This window comes from Alligator mississippiensis, chromosome 8 (assembly GCF_030867095.1).
Source record: "Alligator mississippiensis isolate rAllMis1 chromosome 8, rAllMis1, whole genome shotgun sequence".
Classification (NCBI taxonomy): Eukaryota; Metazoa; Chordata; order Crocodylia; family Alligatoridae; genus Alligator; species Alligator mississippiensis.
The window spans coordinates 6,563,042-6,579,673 of record NC_081831.1 but is presented as its reverse complement, the minus strand read 5'-3'; the positions used below and the strand labels follow the sequence as shown (position 1 = coordinate 6,579,673).

Here is a 16,632-nt window from a genome sequence, read left to right as displayed (position 1 = left end):
AGCAGGGACCCATTTGAACCTCCTCAATAAAGGAAGAAGTCCATAACAGTTAAATGTTGAAAGACTTTTTTTTTTATTCAGAACTGTGCCAACTAGAACAGTTTTTGGGTGTGGGTAAGTGTAACTAATGACATCTTTAATAGAGGGAAGGAGACTGCAAGCAGCAGCAATTAAAATATCCCATCTTAAGTAGCAGAACATTTAAAACAGCAGATCAGACAGAAACACAGCTGGTACACAAAATACTCTGTACATTAAAAAGGCTTTGAAGATGGAAACATCAATTTAAAGACTTAAAACACCTCTGCAAAGTAGTTAAAGGTTTTCCTGTGAATAAGTGACTTAACATGACTCAGATGTGTGCATTCTTCCCACAAAAGGTGGTTAACTTAGTGCTATGAATTCACTGAAAAAAGAGCAGATTTCTTAAGACACACTCAGCAAACCAAGCTATTAGATAAAAAAGCTTAAAAAAAGTTAATGCTGTCTTATGAACAAATCAATGATTTACTGAAATTAGGAGATGTATATAAAATAACTGGGTAGATGCCATGCTAGAGAGAGAAGACGAGTCTTTTGTACCACATCAGGTTTTGATTCAACTTTGTCATAGGGTCAAGAAGTACATCATATGTAACATTTTCCTTCTTAGCAGAAGCCAAACTCTGAGATGACTTGGGACATGAACATTACATGTAAGCCATGGGAGTTGCAAGGGCACAGTACCACCCCCCCCAAAAAAAAAACCAGGCCCCAATCAGAAAAACACAAACGCATACCAAAACATAGGTTGAAGCATTTTTCTGAATCAGATTCTTTTGCCTGGGGCTTTCTTGTCTTTGCAAATTACCTTTCCATCAGGAAACAAACAGCTAGACTGCCTCCAGACCTGTGGAGGAAAGTCAATCCTGTTCCTCAAGAAAAGCAAACTACTGCAGACAGACAACGAACACAGCATCACTGAAATAATGTTTCTTTAGCTTCCAAAAGTCTAATTACAGTGCAAGAGGGAGAAAAAAAAAAGGAAGGAAGGAAAAGAAAAGGAGAGCAACAGCAACTCAAGACTCAGCTATGAAGCACCTAGACATTATAGGACCAGATTCAAATTCCAGAAAGGTCATCTAACCATTTCATCTTACTGGCCAACTGTTGTTACAGTCTTTCTAGAAAGGTCTTAAAAAGCTATTTCTCCTTAGATCTGGAAGGATGCTGAAAACACACTTAGCTACAGGGATTACCCCAGCACCCTGAGTCAAAGTTTTCTTTCCCTGCCCTTTCTTGCTCCTCTCGTATTTCACACCCAGCAGTTGTGTTGCTGCTCTCCAGTGAGACTGTGCTATATAACTCTGGCACCTCCAAGACATAGCTACAGAATCAAGGCAGAGTAATGTGCAGCTAATTACACTGGAACAATCAAACGAAGTATACGTCTGACCAAGAGTTACTTAACTTTTCCTATTCACATCCCTCCTTTGCTACAGCACCAACAAAAAGCTTGACATTTGGGCAATAATCTTGGCACATGAACAGTTTACCATGCAGGTTAATACCATCTCAGTTTTCCTGATGGTCTATAACGGTCCATGGTCTCCTGTCTTGTGCTTAGGCTGCAGGCTCTTTGGGGCAGGAACCATCTTTGTGTTCAATGTTTTTCTACAACATCTTGCCTGATGGACTCTTATTCCATGATTACGGCATCCTGGTGTTATAGCAATACAAGTAAGTTTGTAAGTTTGCGGATACTTCAGTGAATGTTTAGGCCCAAGCAACGAGACAGCTAATTTTCTAGCTTGAAATTTAACATCTGAAGTGGCCAGATAAAACCTACTATGGGTCATCTCCCCAATGCATAGCACAGGAGCAGAATTTATGGCTGTCATTTCTCCTCCACAGCACTGCCGTCTTGCACATTATGTCAAGGTGATGACCCATTGTGTCATTCTCTCGGTCTCCTTTTCTACTGCACTGCTCCACATCCCCCCCCCTGGAATCACAGCCCATATTACTGTATGCTAAGTGCTTCCCATGTTCTTTATAAGATCCATTCACTCCACTCCTCATAGAAGCCACCACATCCTCTTGTGCTTCCATTCTTCAATTTTGTCTTCCCTACTGAATACTGAAACTAGAAATAATTCCTTTTTAGTATAGTACACTATCAATCACTGACCTCAGCTGTGCTTTCGTTTGTGCTTCTACTCCTTTATCATCCCCTACATCTCTCTGATCCAATATAAACCTGCTTCACCTAAAGTGCCAAATGCCAACACGTAGCTTTCTAGAATAAAAATGTTTTGTACTAGGCCATGCTCTATTCAAAGAGATCAGAGTGTTTTAGAGGCATCCATTAATTTTATCACTGAAAAGAGGGAAGAGGCACACATTTGACTGCCATGGTCAATGAGAGCTAGGTGAAACCCAAATTCCCCAAATTCTAGTGTTCTATTCACCGTACCCCAGCAAGATAATCTACCTCTCCTAGCTCCCATATACCTCATTGCTTCCTCACCCCAACCCCTCCCTCACACTAGGTTTTCACACTCATTATTTAACTACCTGCACCATATGGTGCTCCATAACTGGATGAACCTTGGTACATCTGAAATGCGGTGTGCTAGATTTACAAGGCAGGCACTCAAGACTGGCTTTTTCTATGCCTGTTTATCACTGAGTTTGACTGGTATTGAGTCTCATATCCCCAGGCTGGTGGCTTTATGGACTGTGTTAGAAACTTCTTTCTTTCCCCAGATTTCACCTACTAGGTTAGGTCAATGTTTAGACAGAAGAAAATCTGAGAAGTCATTGACTAACAGGATGTTTTAGTATGTCCCATTTACATACCTAGAGCAACATTTACAAAACAACACAGTTATCCTTCACATGAGAGAAATATATTGCTACACATTCCTCTCCATGGTAGTTCTCTTAACTTCCTACCTTCATTTCTTCTACTTGGCCTTTTGATAAGGCTTCAAACCAACTCAATAGCATACAAGAGGCTAAAGTCTGTCATTCATAAATGGTCTAATAGCCCAAATCACTCTTGAATTGTCCAAATACCTGGTTTTAGACAACTAGGCACTTGTGCACATGCGCACACACACTGAAATGCTATATGGATTTCACTGTCCAAACCAACAGATGTACTAGAACAAAATAAATACGTACTTTTACTACCCCTTGCTTTTCTAAATTTTTTGCTCTTGAAGCAATTATCATATGTGATTTTTAAAAAGTTTGCTCTTGTTGAGCTGGCACGGTTTGTTTAAAGCAGTGATTCCCAAGCAGGCTGCCTCACGATCCTTTCAAGGATGTCATGAGATATAATGCAACACAATGTTAACACCATTAGGTGTGCAAGTGTGATGCACAAGATAAACCCCAAGATTTTAAACAGCAATCCACAGCGTAAAAATATTCAGACCTGCCCTGGGCTGAGTTCTTCCAAACAGAAAAGTTACTCTATAGTTTTTTGATTACAAAAAAAAACAAAGTGAAAACTAAGAGTTGGCATTTTTCCAAGAGGTGTCTTAAACCTAAGGAGGGGTATCTTGAGCCTAAAACCGTTGAGAACCGCTGGTTTAAGAGATGTTCTCTGCACGTGACCAAAAGGAAGGTCCTTTGTAACTAAAGTATCATTGATATAATTCATTCGATATAAATCATCAAAATATATTCACAGAAGTTTAGGGCTTGAAGGGACCTCGGGAGATCATCAGGTCCAGCCCCCCCCCACTCTGGACAGGAAAGACTGCTGCAGTCAAACAACCCCAGCAAAGTGCGAGTCCAGTCTCCTTTTGAAGATATATTGATATAATATAACCTATTGATATAATTCAGACAGAAATAATTAATTTGGGGACAAGTAGGGATGGGGTTGATGGGAGGCGGGGAAGGAAGACAGAAAGAAAGGCTCCCAATTTTATAACCAGCACCACCTCTGCCAGGGGTGCCGACCACATAAAAAACCACCTGGCGCCATCAGGAAACACTAAAAATCGCAACAGGCGACACCGCCACGTGTGTCACGGCACACGAGCCTTACACACTTGCAAAAGCCAATCCTTCCCTCGCCCCGAAGCTTATTTTCCCTTTGCTGCGGTGTTCGATACTCGTCTAGAGCCTACTCGTACAAACTTTCCTTTCTACCCAGGAGAACTCACACGCTCTTTTCTCCCACGCCCCACGAAGGGCGTTTGCGCCCGAAAACTTGCAATGAAAACACCTTCTTTCCCCCACAAAATCCTGCCGGTCGGAGAAAAGATACGGCCGCTGTCCACGAGCCCCGATACTCATCCAGGCACCGTTCCCACCTGTGATACGACCAAGAAACGAATTACTGGGGAGGGGATGAGGGGGGGCTCAGACCCCCCCCCCTAACAGACAAACACTGTCAGATTTTAAAATCATAACCGGGTGGGGGTGTCTCCAATTTGACACGCAGCCTGTTGTGGGTTTGTTTTTTTTTTGGCAGAGTCACACCCCGTGACATCCCAAGTGGCAAGGTGCGGGAGGGGGTCTCGCCACCTGACACCAGCAGGGACAGACGCGGGTTTGGGGAGCGGGGGAAGAAATGTCAGTCAGCGACAGGCCTCCAGGTGCACGGCTGGGGTCGGCGAGGCGGACCCCAAAGTTCAGGCCGACACGGTGCGAGCGGCGGGGGGAGGGAGCGGGTCCAGGCCGCGCGGAAGGGGCTGCGAGAGGAGCCCGCGCCCGCCGCAGCGCCGCTGGCTGCGAGGGAGGCCCCGCGCCCGCCCTAGGCCCAGGCGGGCCGCGCTCACCTCACCTCAGCTCCGCTCCGCTCATGGCACTGCCCCGCCGCGCCGCCGGGAGGAGGCTGCTCCCGCCTCCCGCTCCCGCCTCAGCCTCAGCCAGCCCGGCGCTGCCAGGAGGGGGCGGGGGAGGGGCGAGCCGCCTTAAAGGGGCAGGGTCCCCTCAGGGCAGGGGTGCGGCCTGAGGGGGTCACCTCCCCCCCGGCTCCTCCCACCCCTGGAGCGCGCCAAACTGCCTCCTGCCCACTCCCTGCCAACGGTTCCCCTCCCCCTCCCCCCCACTCCAGGGGATCCCAGAGGGAACCCGAACCAGCCCTTGAGGGGAACATTTCTTGGCAAGTCGCGCCTGGTCTGAGAGGAACCAGAGGCGCGCCGGCCGACCGGGGACTCGGATGTCAGGCAGGTTGCGACCTCGGTGTCGAGTCCGTGATTTTCTGTTTGTATCCAGTCGGTGGATGACGTGAAGTTCGTCGGCTCGCCCGCGAAAGGTGTTTTGTAAGCTCCCTTCGAGGATTAGGAGCGAGAGCGCGGAGAGGGAGCGATCGTCCCGCGAGAAGCGGGCACCCGCAGGCAGTTGGGTCGTGGTGTCGTTGATGGATTTCGGGTGCGCGGCTGTTGTTTGGTTTCTCCAACGTATTTTCCCTTCGGGGCGCTTGTTACAGGCAGCCCCCGCTTAACGCTGTTTTGCTGCGACGCTCGTTTGAAATTGATACCTGATTTCACCGAGTGCTCAGCGGGGTTTGTTATAACGCTCGCAGTCACCATCTTGGGTCATCAAAAACAATAGCGGTCACCATCTTGGGTCGTCAGATACTTTCGGTGTCGTTTAACGCTCGTTTCACTTAACGCTCAGTTTTTTTCGGGAACCGGTTAAGAGCGCTAAGCAGGGGTTGCCTGTATAACACTTCCTTGTGTAAGTGCAGGAATAGCGGTGGTTTCGTTGTGGGGTGTAGTTATAGTGGGGTAGGGGTGGAGATGCGTTGGCAGGTTTTGCATTTCTTGTCCTGGCACGGTCTGGATCCATTTATCGATGTGGTTTTGGGTCATAGGGAGTTTGCTTCTGGTGATGAGGTTAGCAAGGTTCGGTGCTTGTTTGAAGGCTAGGATGGGTGGCTCTGGAAAGATCTCTTTGGGTCTTCTTCTAGCATGGGTTGCAATGGTTTGAGGATTTTCCACGTAGGTTCCAGGGAAAGGCCATATGTCATGACTAATAGTGTACGATTTGTGGGGATTTTCTTTTTATACTGCAGTAAATCTTCACGTGGTATCTGGGTGGCTCTTTGAAAGGTGCGATCTACCAAGGGGGAGTATACCTCCCTGGCTCATGCTTGCAGGGAAGCAGTTAGGAAGGCCAAAGCAAGTTTAGGACTTAGGCTGCTGACAAAAAATAAGGATAACAAAAAGTCCTTCAGAGATATAGGGAGTAAATGAAGACACAGGATAACATGGGGCCCATACTAAGGCACTTGGTGCCAGACGGGGGACACAGCTGAGCTCTTCAATGAGTTTTTTGCATCTGTCTTCCTAGACATAGACCAAGACAAATCTCCAAATTGGATCATAGACAGACACAGGAGGGACACCAGCCCACCACCTGTTAGCGCTGACTTAGTGAAGGGGCACTTGGAGGGGCTGTGAAGGGGCACTTGGAGGGGCTGGATGTGTTCATATCAGAGGGCCCAGATGAACTTCATCCAAGGGTGCTGAAGGAATTGGCCAGTGTCATAGCACAGCCACTGGCATGGCTGTTCATGGTGCTCCAGTCAGGTCCCAGAGGACTGGAAAAGGGCCAATGTTGGTCCCTGTTTTCAAGAAGGGGGGGAGGGAGGAACTGGGAAACTATAGGCCAATAAGTCTCATCTCTATCCCTGGGAAAACTCTGGAAAAAATCATTAAGGATCACATTTGTGGGAGCCCAGCAAGGGAAACAATGCTGAAAGGAAATCACCATGGTTTCACTGCAGGTAGTTCCTGCCTGACTAACTTTGTTTCTTTTTATGACCAGGTCCCAAAATGCTTAGACGCAGGAGTCGAGGTGCATGTCATCTACCTAGACTTTAAGAAGACCGTCGATACAGTATCTTATTCTGTTCTCATAAATAAACTGACAGGCTGTGATGCAGATGATTACACGGTCTGGCAGATTGGCTTAGGGGTTGCACCCAGAGAGTGGTGGTGGACCGGTTGATATCGACCTGGAAAGATGTGGGCAGTGGAGTCCTGCAAGGCTCTGTCCTTGGACCAGTGCTATTCAATGTCTTCATCAGTGACTTGGACAAGGGAGTGGAGAGCACCCTGTCCAAGTTCGCAGATGATACCAAATTATGGGGCAAAGTTAACACACCAGAGGGTAGGGAACGGATCCAGGTGGATCTAGACAGGCTGGAAAGATGGGCAGAACGAAATAAGATACAGTTCAGCAAAGACAAGTGCAAAGTGCTGCACCTGGGCAAAAAGACCCACCAACACACTTACAGGCTGGGGGATGACCTTCTCAGCAGCACAGCAGCAGAAAGGGATCTTAGAGTCATAGCTGACTCCAAGATGAACATGAGTCATCAATGTGACGAAGTGATCAACAAAGCTAACTGCACTTTATCATGCATTAACAGATGCATGACAAACAGGTTCAGGGAGGTGATGCTTCCCCTCTATGTAGCACTGGTCAGACCGCAGTTGCAGTACTACATCCAGTTTTGGGCGCCGCACTTCAAGAGGGATGTGGAGAATCTTGAGAGGGTTCAAAGGAGGCCACTCATATGGTCAGAGGCCTGCAGGCAAGGCCCTATGAGGAGAGACTGAGGGACCTAGATCTCTTCAGCCTTCACAAGAGAAGGCTGAGAGGTGATCTTGTGGCTGCCTATAAATTCATCAGGGGAGGGCAGCAGGGAATAGGAGATGCTCTGTTTACTAGGGCACCCCCTAGAGTAACTAGGAACAATGGCCACAAATTGACGAAGATCAGATTAAGGTTGGACATGAGAAAGAACTTCACAGTAAGGGTTGCCAGAATCTGGAATGGGCTTACAAGGGAGGTGGTGCTCTCCCCTACCTTGGGGATCTTCAAGAGGAGACTGGACAAGCACCTAGCTGGGGTCATCTGACCCCAGTGCTCTTTCCTGCCCAGGGCAGGGGGTCAGACTCGATGACCTGCTGAGGTCTCTTCTGACCCTGACATCTATGAATCTCTCTCTCTGGAGGAGTGTCCTTGGTGAGAGCACAGGTAGCTGAGCAGTCAATGATCAACCCAGAGGTTGGAAAGGATTCACCCAAACCACTGGCGAATAGCACGTGGGCTTGAGGAACAGAAGGATCAGCACATGAGCAACTCATTAAACAGAAAGAAAGAGATTAACTTCATAGCACTTCTTTCATATACCATCAGATATCAACTGCCAAGCCTAGGAGCCACTGTCTAGGAGGGATTATTGCTCAATGTGTGGACATCATCTACCCCGTTTGGATATTTGTGAAGTTTGCAGCTTTCTATTAAGCACTGTGCTGGTTGTTGGACACCACAGTCACACAGGGGCTGTCCAAGATGTGACGTGTCCTGATGCCTCCGTATCCAGATCTCTGTTCAGCTTGAACCATGCTTCTCCGTCAAGCTCATGCCCGATGGGGGACTTGTTTGCTGTTGGTGTACAACACGGTGGGAATGGGTCTGACCTTTCCCAGCAGTCGATCCGCTCCATTGCTGCCCATAGGTTTGGTTCAGCATCCCCAGTCTCTTCCAAAAGCTTATGGGCTTCATGTACAAATGGTTTATGGCTTTTAAGCCTCCATCTGTTTGGGTGTTCAGTTGATGGAGCAGGTGATTTTTGTCATCTCTTGCCTCTCTTGCCAGTAATAATGTTAGGGTCTGTCTTTTTATATCACTTGGTCTAATGCCCGAGAGTACAGGGAGTACATCTGTGCGTGTGTAAGATGTGAAGCCTGTACAAGTCTCAGCACACTGTTAAGTATAGTCAAGCTTTTTAGTGTGAAAACTTCTGGACTATACAGGACTACAGTATTCTGCTGGGGCATATACCATGGCAAGTGCAGTGGTGCTGTGGTGCTGATCATTTTGAAGTTGGCACCCCATGTTGTGCTGGCTTAAACATCTTCAAGCAGCTAATCATGCAGTGACTTTACTGCTGACCTGAATGTGATGTTTATAGGGAAGGAAGTAGCCTAATGCAGTGGTTCTCAACCTTTTCTGTACCAGGATCCATTTGTAAACATCAATGGCCAGTCCTGACCCAAGGCCCCTCACTCCCAACCTGCTGCCCCCCACCCCCTTCCCTCCAATATATCGGGCAGGGAGTGGGTGTGTGGGGTGGGCATGGGGGGCCCCAGCAGTCCCTTGCAGGCTGGAACTCGGCCAGCCCACAGGGAAAAAGCCACAGTTTCCCATGTTTTTCTCCTTTAAAGGAAAATCCAGTTTTTTAAGTTTGTTCATGACCCTTTCATATATTCTTGAAACCCGCTTTTGGGTCATGAGCCATGGGTTGAGAAGTGCTTGTCTAATGCGACTCCTAGGTATGCTGGAGCATGCTCATGGGGAAGGAGTGGTTGCCTACTCAGGCAGTATTCAGTGTGCTTATGGCTCAACAAGTGTCCAGGTGGAAGAATGAAGATACTGATTTATTGATGCTCAACTTTAAGTGCCACTTGTGAAGATCAGCAATGAGTTCCATGTCAGTAATCAGCATCCTTTCCAGTTCTGCCATGTCTATTCCTTAGGCTACTATGGCGATATCATCAGCGTACACATTTCGCTTAGATGTTGTGTTCGGGAAGTCTGAGGTATATACATTGAAAAGTATTGGTGCTAGCACTGACCCTTGGGAGTCAGAGTTAATACTCTGCTTTTTTCTCCTTGGCTAGTAATGAGTTTGAATGATCTGCTGGAGATCATGTTCATGACAAAAGCACATAGCTTGCAGTTAGGTATCACAGAGTGAAATTTAGAGTTGAAACCTTGATGCCATACAGTGTCACAGACAGCTGTGAGGTCGATAAAGACACTGCCTGTTTTCTGCCTCATTTCAAAACTGTTTTCTATGACATGTAAGTAATGTAACTTGGTCAGTGAGTACACTGCTTTTTTTCCAAAAGCCAGTTTGTTCTTTTAGGAGCTGGGGATCAATGATGTTCTCTAGTCTATAAAAGATTATGCACTCCATGAGCTTATATGTAACAGTAATGAGATGGGTTGGTAGCTCTTTGGATCCTCTGGTGGTTTATTGGGTTTTGGGATAGCAATGTCTGTTTTTCTCCAGATTTTGTGAAGTCTGTTACTTTCTAGACATTTATACATTACTTCAGTTTTCATAAGTCTGTTTTCTGACGAATAGTTCCACCAGTGCCAACCCTGTTGCAGTTTTATCAGGCATTCCCAGATGGAGCTAGCACAGATAGTTTCGCTAATGTGGTTTAACCCACTTCACCAGCAGCTGGACCTTGGAGAATGCTTGTTTTCAGATGTAGTGCAATTCTTTTTAGTAGGCAACAGTCGATCCTCAGGATCATGGTGTACACATCTAGTCAGATGCCTGATGAATCCATTTGTGGCTGACAAGCCCAATTTGAGAGCGACACAGCTTGTTACAAGTTTCACAGATCCGTATGTTGTCTGAGTTGGAGTCCAGGTTTACAGCATGCTGCTTTCTTCTTTTGCATTTTCCTTCTGTCCTCTGGATCAAAGCCACTTCATGTTGAGCTGCACCAAGTGCCAGATGTTCCCTCCAGCTCAGATGGGATTCTGCATGCTTCTCCCAGCTTTCTATATTGATGTTGATCAACTTCTATAATTTTTCTACACGCTGTGTAATTCTTTTTAAAGGCGATGTAACCAGTATCTTCAGTAAATGTTTACTCTACCTTACTTTCTGACTGAATCATTCATTGGAAATGGGCATTGTCCCCAGGAAATACTCAGACATGCAAACAGAGCCATTACATGATGTCAAAACATTACACACATACAAAACAATGCACCATTGATCAATCAAATAGGTAATTACCCCAGGCAACATCATGTCACAGGTCAATAAATGCTATTGTGGACGGCTCCCAGGAAAAGAGAAGTTAGCTTAATTCCTCCCTATTAAAGGATTTTTTTGGAACAGGAAGTGCCCAATAACTTACCATTTTTACCCCTGGACAAGGTGTTACTGCTACTGGAACTAGTCAGTATACATGGCCAAATATCCATACTATGAATCCAGATTCACACTAGCTCACTTCCATGTACTCCTTTGAAGTTACCCTGGAGATGTGTTTGTCCCAGTGAGCTCTAATTAAATTAAAATTGAATTACAATGACACTTAGGAGGTGCCCCTGAATTCCTTTGTCACCAACTGGTATTTAAATTTATGGCACTTTATTAGGCAATATATCACGATGGCATTTTAATTTATTAACTAACATGAAAAGTGATATGGAAGCATAAGACAGTAATTCCAAATAGGCTAGTGTGATGTACTAATAAAGTATTTTAAAATATATTTGACCATCTGCAAATATTTCAAAATAGTATTATTTATTACTGTCATCCCATTCTTTATTATATAATTAAAATATATAACATGCACACATTACAAATTATTATTTATTATAAAACAGCTTTATTCACTCAGACCCTATTAGGCAAGGCATCACATTGTCTTTTAACAAGGAGATGACCTATTTTCACTGCTTATTTCAAAGCAAATGCAGATTGCATTCAAGTTGTTTTTTCCCCAAATGTTAGCACTTTTAAAAGGGATACGTTCACAGCCATGGTGTCTGCAGTCTATCTAGATTCCTGACCTGGCCCTTCTCCTGGTAGAATCTAAGGACCTGTAATGTATTCATCTATGTCAGTGTTTCTCAACCTGTGGGTTGCAAAAGTGGGTCACAAGAATATATGTAAGGGTTGTGAACAAACTTCAAAAATGGATCAACAAACTTTAAACATGGATTCTGTGTTAAAGGAGGAAAATGGGAAACTGTTTTTTTTACTTGCAGGCTGTCAGAGTTCCAGTCTGTCCGAAGCTGCTTAGGGCCCCCCACGCCCCACACACTGGGGGCTGGGGCCTGGGGGAAGTGGGTTGGGAGTGAGGGGCACTGGGTCAGGACTGGCCATTGATGTTTACAAATGGGTGCTGGTAAAAAAAAAAGGTTGAGAATCACTGATCTATGTCACACCCTGGGAGGTTTTAGTCAGCAGAACAGAGAGACTACATGACTTAGGATATCTACAGCAGAGCAGAAATGGAACCCAGATCTTCAGAGTCTCCAATCAGGTTCTTAACTGCAAGGCCACCTCTGTCTTCCTAGTCGTATACCAAGCAATGGCAATACAAGTTCTCCTATGCTGCCCTGTCAAAGCCTGTTCATAAAGAGATCATCTCTCTGCATAAGAGGGTTTTAAAACAGTCTTAAAGTCCATGAAAGTCACAATCCTACAAGGTGCTTAGCAGCTGCTCAAAGGGGATGACTGTCCACAAACCACACTGAAGTCAAAAGTATTTGGATGTTCCACATCTAACAAAACCTGCCCTTGGTATATACTAAACAATGGATTTAGATAATCAAACTAAAAACCAGGTCCTTCAAGGAGCTGAGCTCTTCCTGTGATGTGCTGAGCACTCTTAACTCCCCTGGAACCTTTCTTCCAATGTGAGCTGGATCTTGAGCTACACTTGATGGTCTACTTATCCCATTACCAGTTTGAGTCATCTAGTAGCATTCACATTTCAAATTAACCTGAAGCATTTGTTCCCATTATGGGTTTCTAATTCACTCTGTGATGTACTCAGGTTGCGGCTGTGCAAGATGTTGCCCAGAGTTACCGCACTGGCAGAAGGTGTAACTGGGTATGAGAGTGGGGTACTCAGGATACCTAGACAGAATTCACGTGATCTTTCAAAATGCTGATGATTATATAACTCTTCCTCTCAGAAGAATAGGGAGAACAGAGGCTGCAAATATGCAAACAGAAGATTTGTATCCTCAGTGTGACTGTTCATTTTAACATACAAATCATTTTATGAGACATCTGGTTTTAGGATCACATTCTCCACTGCCTTGCACACTGTGTAGTCTCTTAGAACAGTATGACCTGAGTGCAGAATAGCTACACAGCATTCAAAGCAGTGCATATTAGAGCCCTGACTCTTATACCCCACCAATCTTACTCCACTGACTGCTCCTCCTGACTGGGAAAAGAACTGCTTATTGAGTAAAGTTATTGTGTTATACTGTGTTGATAGAAACTGAAATGCCATATTCAACTAACCATGACCTCTGGTTTCAATTACATTTAAAAGAAATATTTTAATGCAAAAAAATTATCCTAAATATATAAAAAAACTACATGTAAGTGTATATACAATAATTCAGGATGTATGTCATTGTTCAGCTCTCCTATCATGCAGGACAGCCCTCATTTAAGCATCCTATTGTACAGACCAGATGTTAATGTTTCCAAAGTTTAAAGATAAGATCAGGTTTTTGTTTTCCTAGTGGTACATGTTTTCCAGCTGGAACAAATTCTATGGCCTGAAAGTGTAGCTGATGAATTGCTCTCCTCTGTGTAGTTACAAGTGACATAATAGAAGTGCTGAAGAAGTAGCTTTACTTTCACAAAATAATAAAAGATTACATTAAGGTCCCAATTCAGGGAAGCACTTAAACATATGCTTGGTGTTAAACATGTGTTTAGGTCTGGTTTACTTAAGTAGGACTTAAGCATATCAGCTCTTTGCTGAAAAAGAAGTTATTTGTGTGCTTAAAGATGCACATCCACTTACATACTCTGCTACATCCATATCTACTTGATCAAATAACCCTTCTTTTTCCCTCCAATGCAAAACTTTTTTTTCCATCTCATCTGGGCAAAGCACCAAAGAAATGGACCACACAGCCAGGACTTTCAGATTTGTAATTAAATGTTTTAACATGTCCAATAATGGAATTCCATTTACATATTTAAAGTGAGAATCAAAGCCCCAGTCACTGGCTTGGAGGCGATATATTTGTGTTAGAGCATGACTGTGGTAGGCAAATGTGTCAAGGCTCTTTTCAACAGTCACTATGTTGCTTTCCCAACCTGAACATCCCACTCTAAAACCAATGCAACCTCTCCAGAAGTAGATGTTGACCCTTAAAGATTTGTTTTCCTCCTCCGGTGGAGGAGAAATCAGTGAGATGGAGTCTGAGTATGTTCTAAGCATTACTTGTTTTATTTACAGCCATGCACCAGCAGGCAGGCAACCCCTTTGTCTGGGGAAGTTGTTTAGCACCAGTTCCCAGGAGCCACTCTCCCTCTAGGCTAAGGGAAGAAGTTACACATAAACTGGTGTAAGGAAGGGATCGGAAACCAGTTCAAATCTATAACGCAACAGAAGTTCAGTGCACATAAACCACTTTCAAAATGGACATAACTAGTTTAAGATCAACCTGGATCAGACTTAACTGATTTAGGTGAAACCAATTTATTGATCTTCTGTCTCAGATCCCCTCCAGATTCAAGTTAACTCACAGTTCCCAAGCCTCCCAGGATGCTTTGCACCTCCCTTGCAAACCCTGTGTCTCAGGGTGGGCGGGTTAGTTTTAGCCCAAGCTGTCTGCTCCAGCTGAGCAGGAAGGTGTGTTTTAGCACTCCCCCCCCCAGCTTCTGGTCTGGATCACTCCAGGTATGCAGCTGCATTTCCAGAATCAAAAGTGAATGTCTGTTCACTCGCTTATCAGTTCAGTCTACGAAGCTTAGACTAACCCACGAAGATTGAATTGATTCAGCCTCGGGCTTTCTGATTGTCTGTACTTAGCCCTACTAGAGTTTGATCAAATTAGAGACCATGCAGAGAACAAAGTCTGCTGTTTGCCCAACCTCCTCTCTAAGACTCATCACCTCTGTGTAGAATTTAGCAGAGCAAACAGTCACAACATCATCCCAAGACACTGCACAAGATCCCATTTGCTTGTGTATCATCCTGCTCCTAGGAGATAAAAGACACAGCGGTGTTGGCCAAGGCTCTACTAGGACCATCAGTCTGTACATGCCACTCAGTCACCACTAGAAAAGGACAGAGCACTATACTGGAAGGTCTGGGTTACATATTTCCACTGGCTGAGGAAGCTCACCTCACATTCCAGTGGTCCACTCTTTCCTCATTCCCATGTTTTATACAGGAGAGGCTCAGGCTCATGCTTTTAGATTTAGAGGTTCCCAGCGCACTCCTCACTGCCAATAACCTATGCAGGGATTTTGCATTACACTCATAGGCTGAGCACCTCGAAAACTATGGTGCACCCTAGCATTATCTCTGGATGGATCTGGGTGCAATATTTATTTATGAGACATTGTTATATTTTCCTGCCTGTAGAGTGAGAACGCAGATCAAGGAGCACTATGGCTGCAGTGATCACTGTCTAAAATATTTATTTGAAACACCACAAGCTTGTTCCCTCTCCTCACCAACAGTTCTGCCTGTTACTATCACAGTTCTGCAGCACTGGGCTAGTGCCTGAGAAAGAGAGAAACCCCCTACAGATAAGAAACAAAATGTAATTTAGAGATCTCATCCCAGTGTTTGACACTGCACGGCTCACAAAAGCAGTTTTTGCCCTTTCCTACTGCCAGAACACTCCCAACATGCCCTGTGGGAAGGGGGCTCTTCAGGGGGAGGTGCACAACTTACAGAGCCAGTTCTGCAGCCAGCGGTGACAGCACTCTGCAAAAGCACTCTGCAGCTGTAGGAGCAAGAACTGTGCAAGCCGGGACTGGGCACAGGCTGTATGTTATCTTCCTGCAAAATGCAAATAGATGACATTGGGATGTTGACACATAGGCAGTTATAAGCATGTTGAATGAAGCCACCATCTTTGCAGGGAGGTCTTAGAGCCGACTTGCAAATCAATTTGGCTGCTTTATCATCTGGGTGTCCAACCTGAAGGCACTAGGGCTCCGATTTCCAGAGATGCCTGGCATTTGCTTCCCTTGGCTACAGCTGGAGTGGTGGGTGCTCAACATCTGTGAAAAAGGTTGCTCAGCTGAAAATAAAGAGTGATATAGTTTGCAAGAGTGCCAGTTAGACAGGCATAAGCGGAACACCCTGCATTAACATAAGATACAAATATACTGCGGTCTGAGGCAGGAGTGACCCTTTCCCACTGCACAGGGCTGTTGTGAGCTTTATTCATGGGTGTGCGCTACCATTAGAACCAAGTTCAGAATTTCACAGCTGAGACTCACTTCAAGCTCACACTTGCTCAATAGAAGTTTCCCCTGTGTGTCTGAGTCCAGCTTTCAAGAATTATTAATGTGCTTATCTTGGAATAAATCTTGTCATTCTCAATTTTTATGTTTGTCATTGCTGCAGTCAGAGTATTACCTGGGGAAGAGATAGGAAGCACAAGAGTTGGCTTATTCCTGAATGCAGTGAACCTCTAAAATCCATTGGGCAACAACAATGGCTTTATGTGTCAGCCCAGGGGTGGGTGTGTGAGAGAGAGACAAGGTTCCTTGGGTGAATTTGATATCTTTTATTAGACCAACCCAAATAGTTGGAGAATAGTTATTGAGCAAGCTTTTGAGTTCAAAAACCCTTCGTCAGGCTAAGGAAGTTTCAGCGGTTAGTGTGTGCACTTCCTGGATGGAATCCAGGATGAGAGAGCGCGACGCATGATGCCAGGGTTATATATGTGCCACTGTGTGTCTGTGAGTGTGCACGTACACGTGCACCTGTATCATTTCTTTGCCTTCTGCTTGAACTTAAATTTGATATTGCATTGTACAAAATATAAAGGGCCTAGCACTGTAAATTCCTCCCTGCTTCAGTTAAGTGCCAGCCCAGCAAACATTTACCAGGTCAAGGTTTCCTATTG

The 16,632-nt window shown here is 45.0% G+C and overlaps 1 protein-coding gene across 5 annotated transcripts in view; it reads right to left on the bottom strand.

Moving 5' to 3' along the window:
• TEX2 (testis expressed 2) overlaps window positions 1-16,632 on the bottom strand; it is a 118,906-nt gene that overhangs the window by 100,876 nt on the left and 1,398 nt on the right. Inside the window, exons 2-3 of one of the 5 annotated variants that reach the window (XM_019494210.2) lie at window positions 15,696-15,798; window positions 15,447-15,554 (exon numbers count right to left, since the gene is read on the bottom strand). The gene's annotated coding sequence lies outside the window, so the exon portion shown is untranslated. Of the gene's footprint in view, window positions 1-4,163; window positions 4,276-4,781; window positions 4,892-15,446; window positions 15,555-15,695; window positions 15,799-16,632 lie in introns of those variants that run through there. The other 4 variants (XM_006271217.4, XM_006271216.4, XM_059732056.1 and 1 more) reach the window with 4 other exon arrangements.